At 49.2% G+C, this 21695-nt stretch overlaps 6 non-coding genes across 6 annotated transcripts; all 6 read left to right on the top strand.

Annotated features, from left to right (window-relative positions):
• The first annotated feature begins 5589 nt into the window (after positions 1-5589).
• Trnav-cac lies at positions 5590-5662 on the top strand. The gene has a single exon. It is a non-coding gene; the product is annotated as a tRNA-Val (tRNA).
• Positions 5663-5820: 158 nt separating this feature from the next.
• Positions 5821-5893, top strand: Trnav-aac. The gene has a single exon. It is a non-coding gene; the product is annotated as a tRNA-Val (tRNA).
• A 6162-nt stretch (positions 5894-12055) lies between these two features.
• Trnav-cac lies at positions 12056-12128 on the top strand. The gene has a single exon. It is a non-coding gene; the product is annotated as a tRNA-Val (tRNA).
• A 158-nt stretch (positions 12129-12286) lies between these two features.
• Positions 12287-12359, top strand: Trnav-aac. The gene has a single exon. It is a non-coding gene; the product is annotated as a tRNA-Val (tRNA).
• A 6227-nt stretch (positions 12360-18586) lies between these two features.
• Trnav-cac lies at positions 18587-18659 on the top strand. Its single transcript has one exon. It is a non-coding gene; the product is annotated as a tRNA-Val (tRNA).
• Positions 18660-18817: 158 nt separating this feature from the next.
• On the top strand, positions 18818-18890 carry Trnav-aac. Its single transcript has one exon. It is a non-coding gene; the product is annotated as a tRNA-Val (tRNA).
• Positions 18891-21695: the final 2805 nt, after the last annotated feature.

Consider the following 21695-nt stretch of genomic DNA (forward strand, 5'->3'; position numbering starts at 1 on the left):
TTGGCAAAATCATCTCGGAGGCCTGGCAATCGCAAGCGCTGCCAGTAAGCAGTAAGCATGTACTGCCGAAACACTAGGTGTCCATCCTCTTCATGACAACTGTTGACAAAATGTACGAAATGGCCAATCAACCACATGACGGTATGGAGCTTCGTTCGCGGAAAAAAGGAAGAATCGGGCCGGACGATGATGTCAATAGTATAAGCGGCTTCAGCAGACCTAGTGACAAAGGCAAGTTGTTTCCTGAGCCAACGCCAATTAGCAAGGTGCCCACAGCAGGTGAATCGATGTTCAAGGGTATCCACGAGACCACACCGAGTACAGGTGTCCGTGTCAGAAAGACCAATACGGTGCAGTCGTACATTGGTGGGAACCAAATTATTTATTACCCTATACCACGTGGACGCCACGGCCATAGAGTGGATCGGCAGACTAACATTCTTCCAGACGTTCCTCCAGGACACAGACGGAGACGCCAGTTCTATTGGATTGGGACCGGCCAGCCCCTCCCAGCGGGCAATCAAGCCCTTGGTCGTTGGCACCGGTCGCCGCAAGAAGACGTCACCGAGGTAACTCACCGCAATGTAAAATTCCCGTATGTGTTTCAACTTAAAATTTAGGCGTCCGACATCGACAGGTGGAGCAAGGCTCGCCGGACGCACAACAGTAAAAAGCCTGGATGTAATTGAAGTCACTTCTTGCGTAACAATTAGAGTCGTTCGGCGGACGTACAAAGCAGACGCCTTGCGAGTAATGTCAGAGAGGCCCAAGCCTCCGGAGATACGCGGTTTCGTCATTACCTCGTAACGTAACTTGAATAGATGGCCCTTCCATATAAACCTGCTAGACAATTGGCGCAACCTTTTCGCCACTATCATGGGAAGTGGGAACAGCTGAGCAACATAATAAGCTTTACATAGAACGTAGGTGTCTAAAATTCTGACTTTTTGCAAAATGGTAGCAGAGCGCTGCTCATGGACCATCAGAGCCCCCTGTATCTTCTCGGTGACAGATTTCCAATTGAGAGCCGCCATTTTTAGAGGACACCGATCAATGATAATCCCCAAGGACGTATGGCGATCGACAACAGTGGCCCAAGGGACGTCAGCATCGCGAAATCCTCGAATATCAAGGAACTTACATTTACCCTGATTGAGACGCGCTCCAGAGACACGACAGTATGCATCAACTGCCCCTTTCAACAACGGGATATCATCACGTTGACGGAGGAGAACAACGACATCATCCGCATATGCCTTAACCGAGAGCTTCCCACCAGAGAGGGACATACCCTGAAGCTTGAGAGCAATAGTCCGAAGCAGCGGTTCCAGGGACAATACGAATAAAGACATAGAGAGCGGACTACCCTGAGGCACTCCGCGGCGGATAGCAATGGGCGGCGTCAGCTGCCCATTGACTGACACCCGAGCTGTTATTCCCCTATACAAATTGCCAAGAACACCACGTGATGAAGCGTTAAAACCTATTGTACCTAAAACACGATCTAAAAACACGTGACTGACGTGATCAAAAGCCTTATGAAAATCAAGGAAGGCAAAGGCACAATGTACGTTTGTAACCGCCGCAACCGAGACAACATCCCGATATTCGGCTACTGGTGTCAGAATAGATCTATCAGGAAAACAACATTGATGTGCACCAATCACACCCCGAAGCAGAGAGGACAACCGGCTATTGAGCGCTCTAGCAGCTGTCTTGTAGTCAAAATTCAGCAATGTGAGCGGACGAAGATTGGCAGCAGATAAACGACCAGAAGACTTCGGAATTAAAACAATTTTCCCTACTTTAAAATCGGCAGGCACATCCATCCCCCTGACAATCTCATTTAAAATCTGCGTAAAAATGCCACCCAAAAGAGGCCAAAAACGGAGATAAAATTCTTTAGGCAGGCCGTCTGGACCCGGCGATTTACTGGACGGAGAGCGAGCAATAAAATCGAAAACCTCATCTACCTGGAACTCCCGGAGAAATTCGCCGTTCGCGTCAGGCGCGATCGTCGCAGTTAGATCCCCAAAGACATCATCCGAAAGAGACTCACCAGAATCATCGGCAGAATAGAGACTAGTGTAATACTGGTGAAGAGCACGAACCATTTCCTCCTGTGCAATAAGCTGTCGCCCATCATCCACCGTAAGAGAAGAGATGAAGGAGCGACGACGACGAGTGTGATGCCGTAGCAGGTGGTACAAGGATGTCAGTTCACCTTCAACAAGAGAGTGAGGTTTCGACTTAACTCGCAGACCATCCATCTGTCGTCGTTTAAGGCTCAAGAGCTTGGCTTTAATACGACGAACATCATGGATCCGCAGAGGAGAGGTACCCGCTGCGTCATATAGTTCACGCAGGACAGAGTAGTAATATTCATACGTGTTCTTAAAATCACGCGCCCTTGCAGCACAGTAAAAAATCAAAGTCTGACGAATCTTGGGCTTGGCAAACGCAGTCCACCAAACCAGCAAGGAGGGGTATCGCGGGACAGAGCGAAGATATCGCTCCCACACGCCACTTATAACATCATCCATAGCACTGTCGGCAAGGTGGGAAACATTTAACATCCACTGGGAACGATAAAGTTTTGCAGGTTGGTGACTAAGATTTACAGTTGCAGTAAAAGCACAATGGTCAGAAAAACTAGTAGGAATAACATCGACAGAAAGAATTGTATCACATAAAAAATCAGATAAATAGAATCTGTCGAGTCTACTGCATGAGGACGCGGTAAAAAACGTATATTTCACCAGGGTTGGATATTTGTGTTCCCAAACATCACGCAGATGCATCGTACGAACTAAGTCATGTAAATCACGGCAATAATTAAAATTGGGGGACTGGTCTTCAGGGCGTAAAACACAATTAAAATCGCCTCCGAGCAGGAGACTCCGAGGACTCTGGCGCAAAAGATAAATAAGCTCTTCTTTATAAAAGCGCGACCGAGCCACAGTGTGACCCGAACCAGAGGGGGCATACAAAACAACGAGGCGGAGATCAAAAAGACGACAACCAATCCCACGGCCAGAGTCAAGGAATTCAATGTCAGTAATAGGAATGCCCTCTCGAAAGAAAAGAGCAGTTCCTGTTGAATATTCCGGCGCGACATTAAAAACAGTTTGAAATCCAGGTAGAGAGAGATCAGAAAACAACACTTCCTGCAAGAACACTACGTCCGCACAGGCGTCGTAAATAAACTGCCGCAAAGAGGCAATGCGAACGTCGGACTCAATACGGTTAAGATTTAAGGTAAGAAAGGTGTATGCTTGAACCATAGAGAGAAAAGCGAAAAAGGAAATCACCTACACCGACGCACCAACGTCACAGTCCATAGCAGGGGAGACGGAGGCATCCGAGGGAGTGGGACTGGTACCCCGTTCCGCGGATCCCTTACGCTTCGGTTTTTTACGAACAGCATTAACGTTCGGCTGAACGCGTAACTTGCGTCGGCTGACGGGCAAGGAAGCTTCAGCCGCCGGTGACGTAGGAGGGTCAAGTTCTGTATCCGACACCACCCGCGCCGGTCCACATGCGGGATCCGGGGTCGCGGGGGGAAACTCCGACAAAACGGAATGGTCAACACTTACACTAGCTTCCGGCAAACATGGACTGCACGCAGGCGAATCGTGAGCAGGAAGGTCCGAGGCCGCAATGTTGGACGGAAGCGGAGCAGCTCCGCTGGCAGAGGTATGGGGCAGCGAAGCAGGAAGTTGTCGCGGCTCCACTTGTTGTGACATCGAAGTCGGTTCGGAAGACGGCGCCAACAGGCCCGACCGACGATCCGACTCGAGAGAAGCTGCGTCGGAGGCCGGAGGGGCGCCAGCAGCCGCCACCGTAACCGTTACCTCAGGAGAGCAGGGAGCAGCTACAGTACCCAGTGGCTCGGAGGATGCCGGTCGCTCGGACTGGGGCATCTCAGGGAGATCCTCATCCGTACTATTTCCATCGTGTGGGCGACGCCTCTTATTATTCAAAAGTGGCACACCCACCTGAGGGACAGACGGAACAACATCAGATTTAGCACGCAAAGGAGGAAATTCTGTATCAGGGGTGCGCATAACCTGTGGCGGAGCGCTACTACCACTGGACTGTGCTACACCAAGAGCGGAACCACCTGCAACGAGGTCAGCGACCGTTAACTTGCGACGCTGTTCGAGAGAATTTTTTAAAACAAAAACTCTCCGCGGACAGTCGGTACGCACGTGACCACTTTCATTGCACAAAAAACAGGTGCCAACCTGACCACTATATGTTACATGGACACGATATCCACCGATCTGCAGGTGAGATGGAATATTCTGCTTAACGTGCATTTCGACTGAACGAATACCACTGTAACATTGCAGGCGATGTTGGCTTGACCAGCGTTCAAGGCGAATGCTCTTTACATCACCATACTTTTGTAGACCCTCCTTAAGATAGACATTATCCACCTCCGGTGGAAGGTTGTAAACACGAACATTGGTATACGTGATGGAAGCATTGGAAAGCAGCACGGTACTTACAGAATCATCCCGATGCCGAAAGAGAACTTGATGACCATATTTAGAAAGAATTTTTTCAACCTGAAGTGGGTCCATAAACTTAACAAAGAAAACATACAGTTCTGTATCAAAATAAGCAGTATGCACCTGATCCGAATGAACACCAAAGGTATCTACCAACCAATCATGAATCTCAAGGGAACTAGGTTGCACATGGCGGGTTGACTTGTCAAAAGTAAAACTAACTGTAGCCTGACGAGGAATAACCTGGGACGACATTTTCAAAATATGCGGTCGAAACCGCTACACACAACACACTGAAATAAGGACAGAAAGTAACACAAGGTACTAAACAACGACGGAGAAACACTCACAGAAGTTGCAACACAACACGTAAACAAAAGCTATAGTCCACTATACGTAACGCTACGGCGGAGCGGAAGACTAGGCACGTCCACACTGCACGGCGTCTAAAGCGGAACTATTGCAACACAACACGTAACAAAAACGATAGTCCACTATACGTAACGCTACGGCGGAGCGGAAGACTAGGCACGTCCACACTGCACGGCGTCTAAAGCGGAACTGCACCCCTAGACCAACGAGCGCTGTGACAGCGTGAACGCCAATTATTTCAGCAAACAGCATCCCTCGAGGTCGTCCAGGGTGCTCTTTGAATCTGGTGCGGCTGGCGGGATGGGGAAGGTGCTTTCTGCCGGCAGTGCTGTTCTTCGACAGACTGTGTGGCGACACCGTGGGTCACGGGCAGCACCGTTCTCGGAGGTGCCGTGGCCCGCGGTCGGCGGCCTTCCAGGGCTATTGGCATCTTCATGTAGAGCTGCCGCCGGGTGCGCACTGCCTGCTGCTAAGGAGGTGATTGTTTTTGCTGATGTGACTTGCAATAACGACTGCACGAAACGCCGCTATCTCGTTGGGGATGCTACGACATACACCCTCTCGAGCACCCCGAATACTTGTTGAGCCCTCGGCTACGATGGGTTTCAGGCTGTCAAATGAACTATGGTGTGTGCATGCGCGGACGGGAGAAAGGCTGAGGCGTCTTCGAGTGTACAAGGATGGACAGAGCGTATCCGTCGTTTCCGTAGTGTAGCGGTTATCACGTCTGCTTCACACGCAGAAGGTTCCCGGTTCGATCCCGGGCGGGAACAGTATTCTCCTGCCTATGTCGCATACTACTCGAGTGAGCCACGTCGTGTGTGGATCTGCTACATGTACCTTCGTCATGCAAGTGCCGCATTTACTGAATTTTTAAGTTACGATGGCAACCTTGCTACAAGTTCTCTGAGAAGCAAGAACGAAAGCAGTAGTTTCCGTGGTGTAGCGGTTATCACGTCTGCCTAACGCGCAGAAGGTCCCCGGTTCGATCCCGGGCGGAAACACTTTTTCATCACTTTAAACAAGACATACCGACAAGCATTTGCCACGTTATGTACCTAAAGCTTGGCAATCACCTTCATACGTCGGACCAGACGGTCATTTCTTTACACCAAGTATGAAATTTACACTGACGGGCAGCTTTTTGCGCTGACTCAGCCACCTACGTGCGACCAGTTTGCACAAAACGCTAGGGCTCGTCCGGGATTTGAACCCGGGACCTCCTGCACCCTAAGCAGGAATCATACCCCTTTTTTTTTTTTTTTTTTTTTTTTTTTTTTTTTTTTTTTTTTTTTTTTTTTTTTTGAAGCAGACACTCTACCACTCGAACGAATATATCTATTGAAAAAAATATTAAAGAATATCCACCACACAGCCACTTCAAAAGAAGTACAGTACTGAAATTAAAATCCATGTAGACTGCTTACTGAAATAAAGGTTAAAACACGAAAACTTCAGTCCTGGTGTAGAGAAGAAACATACATAAAGGCGGCAAATTCAGAAACAGTATAAAAGAAAATGGCTCACACAGGTGACCTTAGCCAACACCCTCTCTTTCAAATGTCAGGCTAAGCATATTGGCAAAATCATCTCGGAGGCCTGGCAATCGCAAGCGCTGCCAGTAAGCAGTAAGCATGTACTGCCGAAACGCTAGGTGTCCATCCTCTTCATGACAACTGTTGACAAAATGTACGAAATGGCCAATCAACCACATGACGGTATGGAGCTTCGTCCGCGGAAAAAAGGAAGAATCGGGCCGGACGATGATGTCAATAGTATAAGCGGCTTCAGCAGACCTAGTGACAAAAGCAAGTTGTTTCCTGAGCCAACGCCAATTAGCAAGGTGCCCACAGCAGGTGAATCGATGTTCAAGGGTATCCAGGAGACCACACCGAGTACAGGTGTCCGTGTCAGAAAGACCAATACGGTGCAGTCGTACATTGGTGGGAACCAAATTATTTATTACCCTATACCACGTGGACGCCACGGCCATAGAGTGGATCGGCAGACTAACGTTCTTCCAGACGTTCCTCCAGGACACGGATGGAGACGCCAGTTCTATTGGATTGGGACTGGCCAGCCCCTCCCAGCGGGCAATCAAGCTCTTGGTCGTTGGCACCGGTCGCCGCAAGAAGACGTCACCGAGGTAACTCACCGCAATGTAAAATTCCCGAATGTGTTTCAACTTAAAATTTAGGCGTCCGACATCGACAGGTGGAGCAAGGCTCGCCGGACGCACAACAGTAAAAAGCCTGGATGTAATTGAAGTCACTTCTTGCGTAACAATTAGAGTCGTTCGGCGGACGTACAAAGCAGACGCCTTGCGAGTAATGTCAGAGAGGCCCAAGCCTCCGGAGAGACGCGGTTTCGTCATTACCTCGTAACGTAACTTGAATAGATGGCCCTTCCATATAAACCTGCTAGACAATTGGCGCAACCTTTTCGCCACCATCATGGGAAGTGGGAACAGCTGAGCAACATAATAAGCTTTACATAGGACGTAGGTGTCTAAAATTCGGACTTTTTGCAAAATGGTAGCAGAGCGCTGCTCATGGACCATCAGAGCCCCCTGTATCTTCTCGGTGACAGATGTCCAATTGAGAGCCGCCATTTTTAGAGGACACCGATCAATGATAATCCCCAAGGACGTATGGCGATCGACAAAAGTGGCCCAAGGGACGTCAGCATCGCGAAATCCTCGAATATCAAGGAACTTACATTTACCCTGATTGAGACGCGCTCCAGAGACACGACAGTATGCATCAACTGCCCCTTTCAACAACGGGATATCATCTCGTTGACGGAGGAGAACAACGACATCATCCGCATATGCCTTAACCGAGAGCTTCCCACCAGAGAGGGACATACCCTGAAGCTTGAGAGCAATAGTCCGAAGCAGCGGTTCCAGGGACAAAACGAATAAAGACATAGAGAGCGGACTACCCTGAGGCACTCCGCGGCGGATAGCAATGGGCGGCGTCAGCTGCCCATTGACTGACACCCGAGCTGTTATTCCGCTGTACAAATTGCCAAGAACACCACGTGATGAAGCGTTAAAACCTATTGTACCTAAAACACGATCTAAAAACACATGACTGACGTGATCAAAAGCCTTATAAAAATCAAGGAAGGCAAAGGCACAATGTACGTTTGTAACCGCCGCAACCGAGACAACATCCCGATATTCGGCTCCTGGTGTCAGAATAGATCTATCATGAAAACAACATTGATGTGCACCAATCACACCCCGAAGCAGAGAAGACAGCCGGCTATTGAGCGCTCTAGCAGCTGTCTTATAGTCAAAATTCAGCAATGTGAGCGGACGAAGATTGGCAGCAGATAAACGACCAGAGGACTTCGGAATTAAAACAATTTTCCCTACTTTAAAATCGGCAGGCACATCCATCCCTCTGACAATCTCATTTAAAATCTGCGTAAAAATGCCACCCAAAAGAGGCCAAAAACGGAGATAAAATTCTTTAGGCAGGCCGTCTGGACCCGGCGATTTACTGGACGGAGAGCGAGCAATAAAATCGAAAACATCATCTACCTGGAACTCCCGGAGAAATTCGCCGTTCGCGTCAGGCGCGATCGTCGCAGTTAGATCCCCAAAGACATCATCCGAAAGAGACTCACCAGAATCATCGGCAGAATAGAGACTAGTGTAATACTGATGAAGAGCACGAACCATTTCCACCTGTGCACTAAGCTGTCGCCCATCATCCACCGTAAGAGAAGAGATGAAGGAGCGACGACGACGAGTCTGATGCCGTAGCAGGTGGTACAAGGATGTCAGTTCACCTTCAACAAGAGAGTGAGGTTTCGACTTAACTCGCAGACCATCCATCTGTCGTCGTTTAAGGCTCAAGAGCTTGGCTTTAATACGACGAACATCATGGATCCGCAGAGGAGAGGTACCCGCTGCGTCATATAGTTCACGCAGGACAGAGTAGTAATATTCATACGTGTTCTTAAAATCACGCGCCCTTGCAGCACAGTAAAAAATCAAAGTCTGACGAATCTTGGGCTTGGCAAACGCAGTCCACCAAACCAGCAAGGAGGGGTATCGCGGGACAGAGCGAAGATATCGCTCCCACACGCCACTTATAACATCATCCATAGCACTGTCGGCAAGGTGGGAAACATTTAACATCCACTGGGAACGATAAAGTTTTGCAGGTTGGTGACTAAGATTTACAGTTGCAGTAAAAGCACAATGGTCAGAAAAACTAGTAGGAATAACATCGACAGAAAGAATTGTATCACATAAAAAATCAGATAAATAGAATCTGTCGAGTCTACTGCATGAGGACGCGGTAAAAAACGTATATTTCACCAGGGTTGGATATTTGTGTTCCCAAACATCACGCAGATGCATCGTACGAACTAAGTCATGTAAATCACGGCAATAATTAAAATTGGGGGACTGGTCTTCAGGGCGTAAAACACAATTAAAATCGCCTCCGAGCAGGAGACTCCGAGGACTCTGGCGCAAAAGATAAATAAGCTCTTCTTTATAAAAGCGCGACCGAGCCACAGTGTGACCCGAACCAGAGGGGGCATACAAAACAACGAGGCGGAGATCAAAAAGACGACAACCAATCCCACGGCCAGAGTCAAGGAATTCAATGTCAGTAATAGGAATGCCCTCTCGAAAGAAAAGAGCAGTTCCTGTTGAATATTCCGGCGCGACATTAAAAACAGTTTGAAATCCAGGTAGAGAGAGATCAGAAAACAACACTTCCTGCAAGAACACTACGTCCGCACAGGCGTCGTAAATAAACTGCCGCAAAGAGGCAATGCGAACGTCGGACTCAATACGGTTAAGATTTAAGGTAAGAAAGGTGTATGCTTGAACCATAGAGAGAAAAGCGAAAAAGGAAATCACCTACACCGACGCACCAACGTCACAGTCCATAGCAGGGGAGACGGAGGCATCCGAGGGAGTGGGACTGGTACCCCGTTCCGCGGATCCCTTACGCTTCGGTTTTTTACGAACAGCATTAACGTTCGGCTGAACGCGTAACTTGCGTCGGCTGACGGGCAAGGAAGCTTCAGCCGCCGGTGACGTAGGAGGGTCAAGTTCTGTATCCGACACCACCCGCGCCGGTCCACATGCGGGATCCGGGGTCGCGGGGGGAAACTCCGACAAAACGGAATGGTCAACACTTACACTAGCTTCCGGCAAACATGGACTGCACGCAGGCGAATCGTGAGCAGGAAGGTCCGAGGCCGCAATGTTGGACGGAAGCGGAGCAGCTCCGCTGGCAGAGGTATGGGGCAGCGAAGCAGGAAGTTGTCGCGGCTCCACTTGTTGTGACATCGAAGTCGGTTCGGAAGACGGCGCCAACAGGCCCGACCGACGATCCGACTCGAGAGAAGCTGCGTCGGAGGCCGGAGGGGCGCCAGCAGCCGCCACCGTAACCGTTACCTCAGGAGAGCAGGGAGCAGCTACAGTACCCAGTGGCTCGGAGGATGCCGGTCGCTCGGACTGGGGCATCTCAGGGAGATCCTCATCCGTACTATTTCCATCGTGTGGGCGACGCCTCTTATTATTCAAAAGTGGCACACCCACCTGAGGGACAGACGGAACAACATCAGATTTAGCACGCAAAGGAGGAAATTCTGTATCAGGGGTGCGCATAACCTGTGGCGGAGCGCTACTACCACTGGACTGTGCTACACCAAGAGCGGAACCACCTGCAACGAGGTCAGCGACCGTTAACTTGCGACGCTGTTCGAGAGAATTTTTTAAAACAAAAACTCTCCGCGGACAGTCGGTACGCACGTGACCACTTTCATTGCACAAAAAACAGGTGCCAACCTGACCACTATATGTTACATGGACACGATATCCACCGATCTGCAGGTGAGATGGAATATTCTGCTTAACGTGCATTTCGACTGAACGAATACCACTGTAACATTGCAGGCGATGTTGGCTTGACCAGCGTTCAAGGCGAATGCTCTTTACATCACCATACTTTTGTAGACCCTCCTTAAGATAGACATTATCCACCTCCGGTGGAAGGTTGTAAACACGAACATTGGTATACGTGATGGAAGCATTGGAAAGCAGCACGGTACTTACAGAATCATCCCGATGCCGAAAGAGAACTTGATGACCATATTTAGAAAGAATTTTTTCAACCTGAAGTGGGTCCATAAACTTAACAAAGAAAACATACAGTTCTGTATCAAAATAAGCAGTATGCACCTGATCCGAATGAACACCAAAGGTATCTACCAACCAATCATGAATCTCAAGGGAACTAGGTTGCACATGGCGGGTTGACTTGTCAAAAGTAAAACTAACTGTAGCCTGACGAGGAATAACCTGGGACGACATTTTCAAAATATGCGGTCGAAACCGCTACACACAACACACTGAAATAAGGACAGAAAGTAACACAAGGTACTAAACAACGACGGAGAAACACTCACAGAAGTTGCAACACAACACGTAAACAAAAGCTATAGTCCACTATACGTAACGCTACGGCGGAGCGGAAGACTAGGCACGTCCACACTGCACGGCGTCTAAAGCGGAACTATTGCAACACAACACGTAACAAAAACGATAGTCCACTATACGTAACGCTACGGCGGAGCGGAAGACTAGGCACGTCCACACTGCACGGCGTCTAAAGCGGAACTGCACCCCTAGACCAACGAGCGCTGTGACAGCGTGAACGCCAATTATTTCAGCAAACAGCATCCCTCGAGGTCGTCCAGGGTGCTCTTTGAATCTGGTGCGGCTGGCGGGATGGGGAAGGTGCTTTCTGCCGGCAGTGCTGTTCTTCGACAGACTGTGTGGCGACACCGTGGGTCACGGGCAGCACCGTTCTCGGAGGTGCCGTGGCCCGCGGTCGGCGGCCTTCCAGGGCTATTGGCATCTTCATGTAGAGCTGCCGCCGGGTGCGCACTGCCTGCTGCTAAGGAGGTGATTGTTTTTGCTGATGTGACTTGCAATAACGACTGCACGAAACGCCGCTATCTCGTTGGGGATGCTACGACATACACCCTCTCGAGCACCCCGAATACTTGTTGAGCCCTCGGCTACGATGGGTTTCAGGCTGTCAAATGAACTATGGTGTGTGCATGCGCGGACGGGAGAAAGGCTGAGGCGTCTTCGAGTGTACAAGGATGGACAGAGCGTATCCGTCGTTTCCGTAGTGTAGCGGTTATCACGTCTGCTTCACACGCAGAAGGTTCCCGGTTCGATCCCGGGCGGGAACAGTATTCTCCTGCCTATGTCGCATACTACTCGAGTGAGCCACGTCGTGTGTGGATCTGCTACATGTACCTTCGTCATGCAAGTGCCGCATTTACTGAATTTTTAAGTTACGATGGCAACCTTGCTACAAGTTCTCTGAGAAGCAAGAACGAAAGCAGTAGTTTCCGTGGTGTAGCGGTTATCACGTCTGCCTAACGCGCAGAAGGTCCCCGGTTCGATCCCGGGCGGAAACACTTTTTCATCACTTTAAACAAGACATACCGACAAGCATTTGCCACGTTATGTACCTAAAGCTTGGCAATCACCTTCATACGTCGGACCAGACGGTCATTTCTTTACACCAAGTATGAAATTTACACTGACGGGCAGCTTTTTGCGCTGACTCAGCCACCTACGTGCGACCAGTTTGCACAAAACGCTAGGGCTCGTCCGGGATTTGAACCCGGGACCTCCTGCACCCTAAGCAGGAATCATACCCCTTTTTTTTTTTTTTTTTTTTTTTTTTTTTTTTTTTTTGAAGCAGACACTCTACCACTCGAACGAATATATCTATTGAAAAAAATATTAAAGAATATCCACCACACAGCCACTTCAAAAGAAGTACAGTACTGAAATTAAAATCCATGTAGACTGCTTACTGAAATAAAGGTTAAAACACGAAAACTTCAGTCCTGGTGTAGAGAAGAAACATACATAAAGGCGGCAAATTCAGAAACAGTATAAAAGAAAATGGCTCACACAGGTGACCTTAGCCAACACCCTCTCTTTCAAATGTCAGGCTAAGCATATTGGCAAAATCATCTCGGAGGCCTGGCAATCGCAAGCGCTGCCAGTAAGCAGTAAGCATGTACTGCCGAAACGCTAGGTGTCCATCCTCTTCATGACAACTGTTGACAAAATGTACGAAATGGCCAATCAACCACATGACGGTATGGAGCTTCGTCCGCGGAAAAAAGGAAGAATCGGGCCGGACGATGATGTCAATAGTATAAGCGGCTTCAGCAGACCTAGTGACAAAAGCAAGTTGTTTCCTGAGCCAACGCCAATTAGCAAGGTGCCCACAGCAGGTGAATCGATGTTCAAGGGTATCCAGGAGACCACACCGAGTACAGGTGTCCGTGTCAGAAAGACCAATACGGTGCAGTCGTACATTGGTGGGAACCAAATTATTTATTACCCTATACCACGTGGACGCCACGGCCATAGAGTGGATCGGCAGACTAACGTTCTTCCAGACGTTCCTCCAGGACACGGATGGAGACGCCAGTTCTATTGGATTGGGACTGGCCAGCCCCTCCCAGCGGGCAATCAAGCTCTTGGTCGTTGGCACCGGTCGCCGCAAGAAGACGTCACCGAGGTAACTCACCGCAATGTAAAATTCCCGAATGTGTTTCAACTTAAAATTTAGGCGTCCGACATCGACAGGTGGAGCAAGGCTCGCCGGACGCACAACAGTAAAAAGCCTGGATGTAATTGAAGTCACTTCTTGCGTAACAATTAGAGTCGTTCGGCGGACGTACAAAGCAGACGCCTTGCGAGTAATGTCAGAGAGGCCCAAGCCTCCGGAGAGACGCGGTTTCGTCATTACCTCGTAACGTAACTTGAATAGATGGCCCTTCCATATAAACCTGCTAGACAATTGGCGCAACCTTTTCGCCACCATCATGGGAAGTGGGAACAGCTGAGCAACATAATAAGCTTTACATAGGACGTAGGTGTCTAAAATTCGGACTTTTTGCAAAATGGTAGCAGAGCGCTGCTCATGGACCATCAGAGCCCCCTGTATCTTCTCGGTGACAGATGTCCAATTGAGAGCCGCCATTTTTAGAGGACACCGATCAATGATAATCCCCAAGGACGTATGGCGATCGACAAAAGTGGCCCAAGGGACGTCAGCATCGCGAAATCCTCGAATATCAAGGAACTTACATTTACCCTGATTGAGACGCGCTCCAGAGACACGACAGTATGCATCAACTGCCCCTTTCAACAACGGGATATCATCTCGTTGACGGAGGAGAACAACGACATCATCCGCATATGCCTTAACCGAGAGCTTCCCACCAGAGAGGGACATACCCTGAAGCTTGAGAGCAATAGTCCGAAGCAGCGGTTCCAGGGACAAAACGAATAAAGACATAGAGAGCGGACTACCCTGAGGCACTCCGCGGCGGATAGCAATGGGCGGCGTCAGCTGCCCATTGACTGACACCCGAGCTGTTATTCCGCTGTACAAATTGCCAAGAACACCACGTGATGAAGCGTTAAAACCTATTGTACCTAAAACACGATCTAAAAACACATGACTGACGTGATCAAAAGCCTTATAAAAATCAAGGAAGGCAAAGGCACAATGTACGTTTGTAACCGCCGCAACCGAGACAACATCCCGATATTCGGCTCCTGGTGTCAGAATAGATCTATCATGAAAACAACATTGATGTGCACCAATCACACCCCGAAGCAGAGAAGACAGCCGGCTATTGAGCGCTCTAGCAGCTGTCTTATAGTCAAAATTCAGCAATGTGAGCGGACGAAGATTGGCAGCAGATAAACGACCAGAGGACTTCGGAATTAAAACAATTTTCCCTACTTTAAAATCGGCAGGCACATCCATCCCTCTGACAATCTCATTTAAAATCTGCGTAAAAATGCCACCCAAAAGAGGCCAAAAACGGAGATAAAATTCTTTAGGCAGGCCGTCTGGACCCGGCGATTTACTGGACGGAGAGCGAGCAATAAAATCGAAAACATCATCTACCTGGAACTCCCGGAGAAATTCGCCGTTCGCGTCAGGCGCGATCGTCGCAGTTAGATCCCCAAAGACATCATCCGAAAGAGACTCACCAGAATCATCGGCAGAATAGAGACTAGTGTAATACTGATGAAGAGCACGAACCATTTCCTCCTGTGCACTAAGCTGTCGCCCATCATCCACCGTAAGAGAAGAGATGAAGGAGCGACGACGACGAGTCTGATGCCGTAGCAGGTGGTACAAGGATGTCAGTTCACCTTCAACAAGAGAGTGAGGTTTCGACTTAACTCGCAGACCATCCATCTGTCGTCGTTTAAGGCTCAAGAGCTTGGCTTTAATACGACGAACATCATGGATCCGCAGTGGAGAGGTACCCGCCGCGTCATATAGTTCACGCAGGACAGAGTAGTAATATTCATACGTGTTCTTAAAATCACGCGTCCTAGCAGCACAGTAGAAAATCAAAGTCTGACGAATCTTGGGCTTGGCAAACGCAGTCCACCAAACCAGCAAGGAGGGGTATCGCGGGACAGAGCGAAGACATCGCTCCCACACGCCACTTATAACATCATCCATAGCACTGTCGGCAAGGTGGGAAACATTTAACATCCACTGGGAACGATAAAGTTTTGCAGGTTGGCGACTAAGATTTACAGTTGCAGTAAAAGCACAATGGTCAGAAAAACTAGTAGGAATAACATCGACAGAAAGAATTTTATCACATAAAAAATCAGATAAATAGAATCTGTCGAGTCTACTGCATGAGGACGCGGTAAAAAAACGTATATTTCACCAGGGTTGGAAATTTGTGTTCCCAAACATCACGCAGATGCATCGTACGAACTAAGTCATGTAAATCACGGCAATAATTAAAATTGGGGGACTGGTCTGCAGGGCGTAAAACACAATTAAAATCGCCTCCGAGCAGGAGACTCCGAGGACTCTGGCGCAAAAGATAAATAAGCTCTTCTTTATAAAAGCGCGACCGAGCCACAGTGTGACCCGAACCAGAGGGGGCATACAAAACAACGAGGCGGAGATCAAAAAGACGACAACCAATCCCACGGCCAGAGTCAAGGAATTCAATGTCAGTAATAGGAATGCCCTCTCGAAAGAAAAGAGCAGTTCCTGTTGAATATTCCGGCGCGACATTAAAAACAGTTTGAAATCCAGGTAGAGAGAGATCAGAAAACAACACTTCCTGCAAAAACACTACGTCCGCACAGGCGTCGTAAATAAACTGCCGCAAAGAGGCAATGCGAACGTCGGACTCAATACGGTTAACATTTAAGGTAAGAAAGGTGTATGCTTGAACCATAGAGAGAAAAGCGAGAAAACAAATCACCTACACCGACGCACCAGCGTCACAGTCCATAGCAGGGGTGACAGAGGCATCCGAGGGAGGGGGACTGCTACCCCGTTCCGCGGATCCCTTACGTTTCGGTTTTTTACGAACAGCATTAACGTTCGGCTGAACGCGTAACTTGCGTCGGCTGACGGGCAAGGAAACTTCAGCCGCCGGTGACGTAGGAGGGTCAAGTTCTGTATCCGACACCACCCGCGCCGGTCCACATGCGGGATCCGGGGTCGCGGGGGAAACATCCGACAAAACGGAATGGTCAACACCTGCACTAGCTTCCGGCAAACATGGACTGCACGGAGGCGAAACGTGAGCAGGAAGGTCCGAGGCCGCAGAGTTGGAAGGAAGCGGAGCAGCTCCGCTGGCAGAGGTATGGGGCAGCGAATCAGGAAGTTGTCGCGGCTCCACTTGTTGTGACATCGAAGTCGGTTCGGAAGACGGCGCCAACAGGCCCGACCGACGACCCGACTCGAGAGAAGCTGCGTCGGAGGCCGGAGGGGCGCCAGCAGCCGCCACCGGAACCGCTACCTCAGGAGGGCAGGGAGCAGCTACAGTACACAGTGGCTCGGAGGATGCCGGTCGCTCGGACTGGGGCATCTCAGGGAGATCCTCATCCGTACTATTTCCATCGTGTGGGCGACGCCTCTTATTATTCAAAAGTGGCACACCCACCTGAGGGACAGACGGAACAACATCAGATTTAGCACGCAAAGGAGGAAATTCTGTATCAGGGGTGCGCAAAACCTGTGGAGGGGCGCTACTACCACTGGACTGTGCTACACCAAGAGCAGAACCACCTGCAACGAGGTCAGCGACCGTTAACTTGCGACGCTGTTCGAGAGAATTTTTTAAAACAAAAACTCTCCGCGGACAGTCGGTACGCACGTGACCACTTTCATTGCACAAAAAACAGGTGCCCACCTGACCACTATATGTTACATGGACACGATATCCACCGATCTGCAGGTGAGATGGAATATTCTGCTTAACGTGCATTTCGACTGAACGAATACCACTGTAACATTGCAGGCGATGTTGGCTTGACCAGCGTTCAAGGCGAATGCTCTTTACATCACCATACTTCTGTAGACCCTCCTTAAGATAGACATTATCCACCTCCGGTGGAAGGTTGTAAACACGAACATTGGTATACGTGATGGAAGCATTGGAAAGCAGCACGGTACTTACAGAATCATCCCGATGCCGAAAGAGAACTTGATGACCATATTTAGAAAGAATTTTATCAACCTGAAGTGGGTCCATAAACTTAACAAAGAAAACATACAGTTCGGTATCAAAATAAGCAGTGTGCACCTGATCCGAATGAACACCAAAGGTATCTACCAACCAATCATGAATCTCAAGAGAACTAGGTTGCACATGGCGGGTTGACTTGTCAAAAGCAAAACTAACTGTAGCCTGACGAGGAATAACCTGGGACGACATTTTCAAAATATGCGGTCGAAACCGCTACACAAAAAAAACACTGAAATAAGGACAGAAAGTAACACAAGGTACGAAACAACGACGGAGAAACACTCACAGAAGTTGCAACACAACACGTAAACAAAAACGATAGTCCACTATACGTAACGCTACGGCGGAGCGGAAGACTAGGCACGTCCACACTGCACGGCGTCTAAAGCGGAACTGGCGGGCGGGATTTGAAAACGGGGCCTCCTGCACCCTAAGCAGGAATCATACCCCTAGACCAACGAGCCCTGTGACAGCGTGAACGCCAATTATTTCAGCAAACTGCATCCCTCGAAGTCGTCCAGGGTGCTCTTTGAATCTGGTGCGGCTGGCGGGATGGGGAAGGTGCTTTCTGCCGGCATCATACCCCTAGACCAACGAGCCCTGTGACAGCGTGAACGCCAATTATTTCAGCAAACTGCATCCCTCGAAGTCGTCCAGGGTGCTCTTTGAATCTGGTGCGGCTGGCGGGATGGGGAAGGTGCTTTCTGCCGGCAGTGCTGTTCTTCGACAGACTGTGTGGCGACACCGTGGGTCACGGGCAGCACCGTTCTCGGAGGTGCCGTGGCCCGCGGTCGGCGGCCTTCCAGGGCTATTGGCATCTTCATGTAGAGCTGCCGCCGGGTGCGCACTGCCTGCTGCTAAGGAGGTGATTGTTTTTGCTGATGTGACTTGCAATAACGACTGCGCGAAACGCCGCTATCTCGTTGGGGATGCTACGACATACACCCTCTCGAGCACCCCGAATACTTGTTGAGCCCTCGGCTACGATGGGTTTCAGGCTGTCAAATGAACTATGGTGTGTGCATGCGCGGACGGGAGAAAGGCTGAGGCGTCTTCGAGTGTACAAGGATGGACAGAGCGTATCCGTCGTTTCCGTAGTGTAGCGGTTATCACGTCTGCTTCACACGCAGAAGGTTCCCGGTTCGATCCCGGGCGGGAACAGTATTCTCCTGCCTATGTCGCATACTACTCGAGTGAGCCACGTCGTGTGTGGATCTGCTACATGTACCTTCGTCATGCAAGTGCCGCATTTACTGAATTTTTAAGTTACGATGGCAACCTTGCTACAAGTTCTCTGAGAAGCAAGAACGAAAGCAGTAGTTTCCGTGGTGTAGCGGTTATCACGTCTGCCTAACGCGCAGAAGGTCCCCGGTTCGATCCCGGGCGGAAACACTTTTTCATCACTTTAAACAAGACATACCGACAAGCATTTGCCACGTTATGTACCTAAAGCTTGGCAATCACCTTCATACGTCGGACCAGACGGTCATTTCTTTACACCAAGTATGAAATTTACACTGACGGGCAGCTTTTTGCGCTGACTCAGCCACCTACGTGCGACCAGTTTGCACAAAACGCTAGGGCTCGTCCGGGATTTGAACCCGGGACCTCCTGCACCCTAAGCAGGAATCATACCCCTTTTTTTTTTTTTTTTTTTTTTTTTTTTTTTGAAGCAGACACTCTACCACTCGAACGAATATATCTATTGAAAAAAATATTAAAGAATATCCACCACACAGCCACTTCAAAAGAAGTACAGTACTGAAATTAAAATCCTAAAACATGACTATATAATGTAGACTGCTTACTGAAATAAAGGTTAAAACACGAAAACTTCAGTCCTGGTGTAGAGAAGAAACATACATAAAGGCGGCAAATTCAGAAACAGTATAAAAGAAAATGGCTCACACAGGTGACCTTAGCCAACACCCTCTCTTTCAAATGTCAGGCTAAGCATATTGGCAAAATCATCTCGGAGGCCTGGCAATCGCAAGCGCTGCCAGTAAGCAGTAAGCATGTACTGCCGAAACGCTAGGTGTCCATCCTCTTCATGACAACTGTTGACAAAATGTACGAAATGGCCAATCAACCACATGACGGTATGGAGCTTCGTCCGCGGAAAAAAGGAAGAATCGGGCCGGACGATGATGTCAATAGTATAAGCGGCTTCAGCAGACCTAGTGACAAAAGCAAGTTGTTTCCTGAGCCAACGCCAATTAGCAAGGTGCCCACAGCAGGTGAATCGATGTTCAAGGGTATCCAGGAGACCACACCGAGTACAGGTGTCCGTGTCAGAAAGACCAATACGGTGCAGTCGTACATTGGTGGGAACCAAATTATTTATTACCCTATACCACGTGGACGCCACGGCCATAGAGTGGATCGGCAGACTAACGTTCTTCCAGACGTTCCTCCAGGACACGGATGGAGACGCCAGTTCTATTGGATTGGGACTGGCCAGCCCCTCCCAGCGGGCAATCAAGCTCTTGGTCGTTGGCACCGGTCGCCGCAAGAAGACGTCACCGAGGTAACTCACCGCAATGTAAAATTCCCGAATGTGTTTCAACTTAAAATTTAGGCGTCCGACATCGACAGGTGGAGCAAGGCTCGCCGGACGCACAACAGTAAAAAGCCTGGATGTAATTGAAGTCACTTCTTGCGTAACAATTAGAGTCGTTCGGCGGACGTACAAAGCAGACGCCTTGCGAGTAATGTCAGAGAGGCCCAAGCCTCCGGAGAGACGCGGTTTCGTCATTACCTCGTAACGTAACTTGAATAGATGGCCCTTCCATATAAACCTGCTAGACAATTGGCGCAACCTTTTCGCCACCATCATGGGAAGTGGGAACAGCTGAGCAACATAATAAGCTTTACATAGGACGTAGGTGTCTAAAATTCGGACTTTTTGCAAAATGGTAGCAGAGCGCTGCTCATGGACCATCAGAGCCCCCTGTATCTTCTCGGTGACAGATGTCCAATTGAGAGCCGCCATTTTTAGAGGACACCGATCAATGATAATCCCCAAGGACGTATGGCGATCGACAAAAGTGGCCCAAGGGACGTCAGCATCGCGAAATCCTCGAATATCAAGGAACTTACATTTACCCTGATTGAGACGCGCTCCAGAGACACGACAGTATGCATCAACTGCCCCTTTCAACAACGGGATATCATCTCGTTGACGGAGGAGAACAACGACATCATCCGCATATGCCTTAACCGAGAGCTTCCCACCAGAGAGGGACATACCCTGAAGCTTGAGAGCAATAGTCCGAAGCAGCGGTTCCAGGGACAAAACGAATAAAGACATAGAGAGCGGACTACCCTGAGGCACTCCGCGGCGGATAGCAATGGGCGGCGTCAGCTGCCCATTGACTGACACCCGAGCTGTTATTCCGCTGTACAAATTGCCAAGAACACCACGTGATGAAGCGTTAAAACCTATTGTACCTAAAACACGATCTAAAAACACATGACTGACGTGATCAAAAGCCTTATAAAAATCAAGGAAGGCAAAGGCACAATGTACGTTTGTAACCGCCGCAACCGAGACAACATCCCGATATTCGGCTCCTGGTGTCAGAATAGATCTATCATGAAAACAACATTGATGTGCACCAATCACACCCCGAAGCAGAGAAGACAGCCGGCTATTGAGCGCTCTAGCAGCTGTCTTATAGTCAAAATTCAGCAATGTGAGCGGACGAAGATTGGCAGCAGATAAACGACCAGAGGACTTCGGAATTAAAACAATTTTCCCTACTTTAAAATCGGCAGGCACATCCATCCCTCTGACAATCTCATTTAAAATCTGCGTAAAAATGCCACCCAAAAGAGGCCAAAAACGGAGATAAAATTCTTTAGGCAGGCCGTCTGGACCCGGCGATTTACTGGACGGAGAGCGAGCAATAAAATCGAAAACATCATCTACCTGGAACTCCCGGAGAAATTCGCCGTTCGCGTCAGGCGCGATCGTCGCAGTTAGATCCCCAAAGACATCATCCGAAAGAGACTCACCAGAATCATCGGCAGAATAGAGACTAGTGTAATACTGATGAAGAGCACGAACCATTTCCTCCTGTGCACTAAGCTGTCGCCCATCATCCACCGTAAGAGAAGAGATGAAGGAGCGACGACGACGAGTCTGATGCCGTAGCAGGTGGTACAAGGATGTCAGTTCACCTTCAACAAGAGAGT

Source organism: Schistocerca piceifrons, unplaced genomic scaffold (genome assembly GCF_021461385.2).
Source record: "Schistocerca piceifrons isolate TAMUIC-IGC-003096 unplaced genomic scaffold, iqSchPice1.1 HiC_scaffold_538, whole genome shotgun sequence".
Classification (NCBI taxonomy): Eukaryota; Metazoa; Arthropoda; class Insecta; order Orthoptera; family Acrididae; genus Schistocerca; species Schistocerca piceifrons.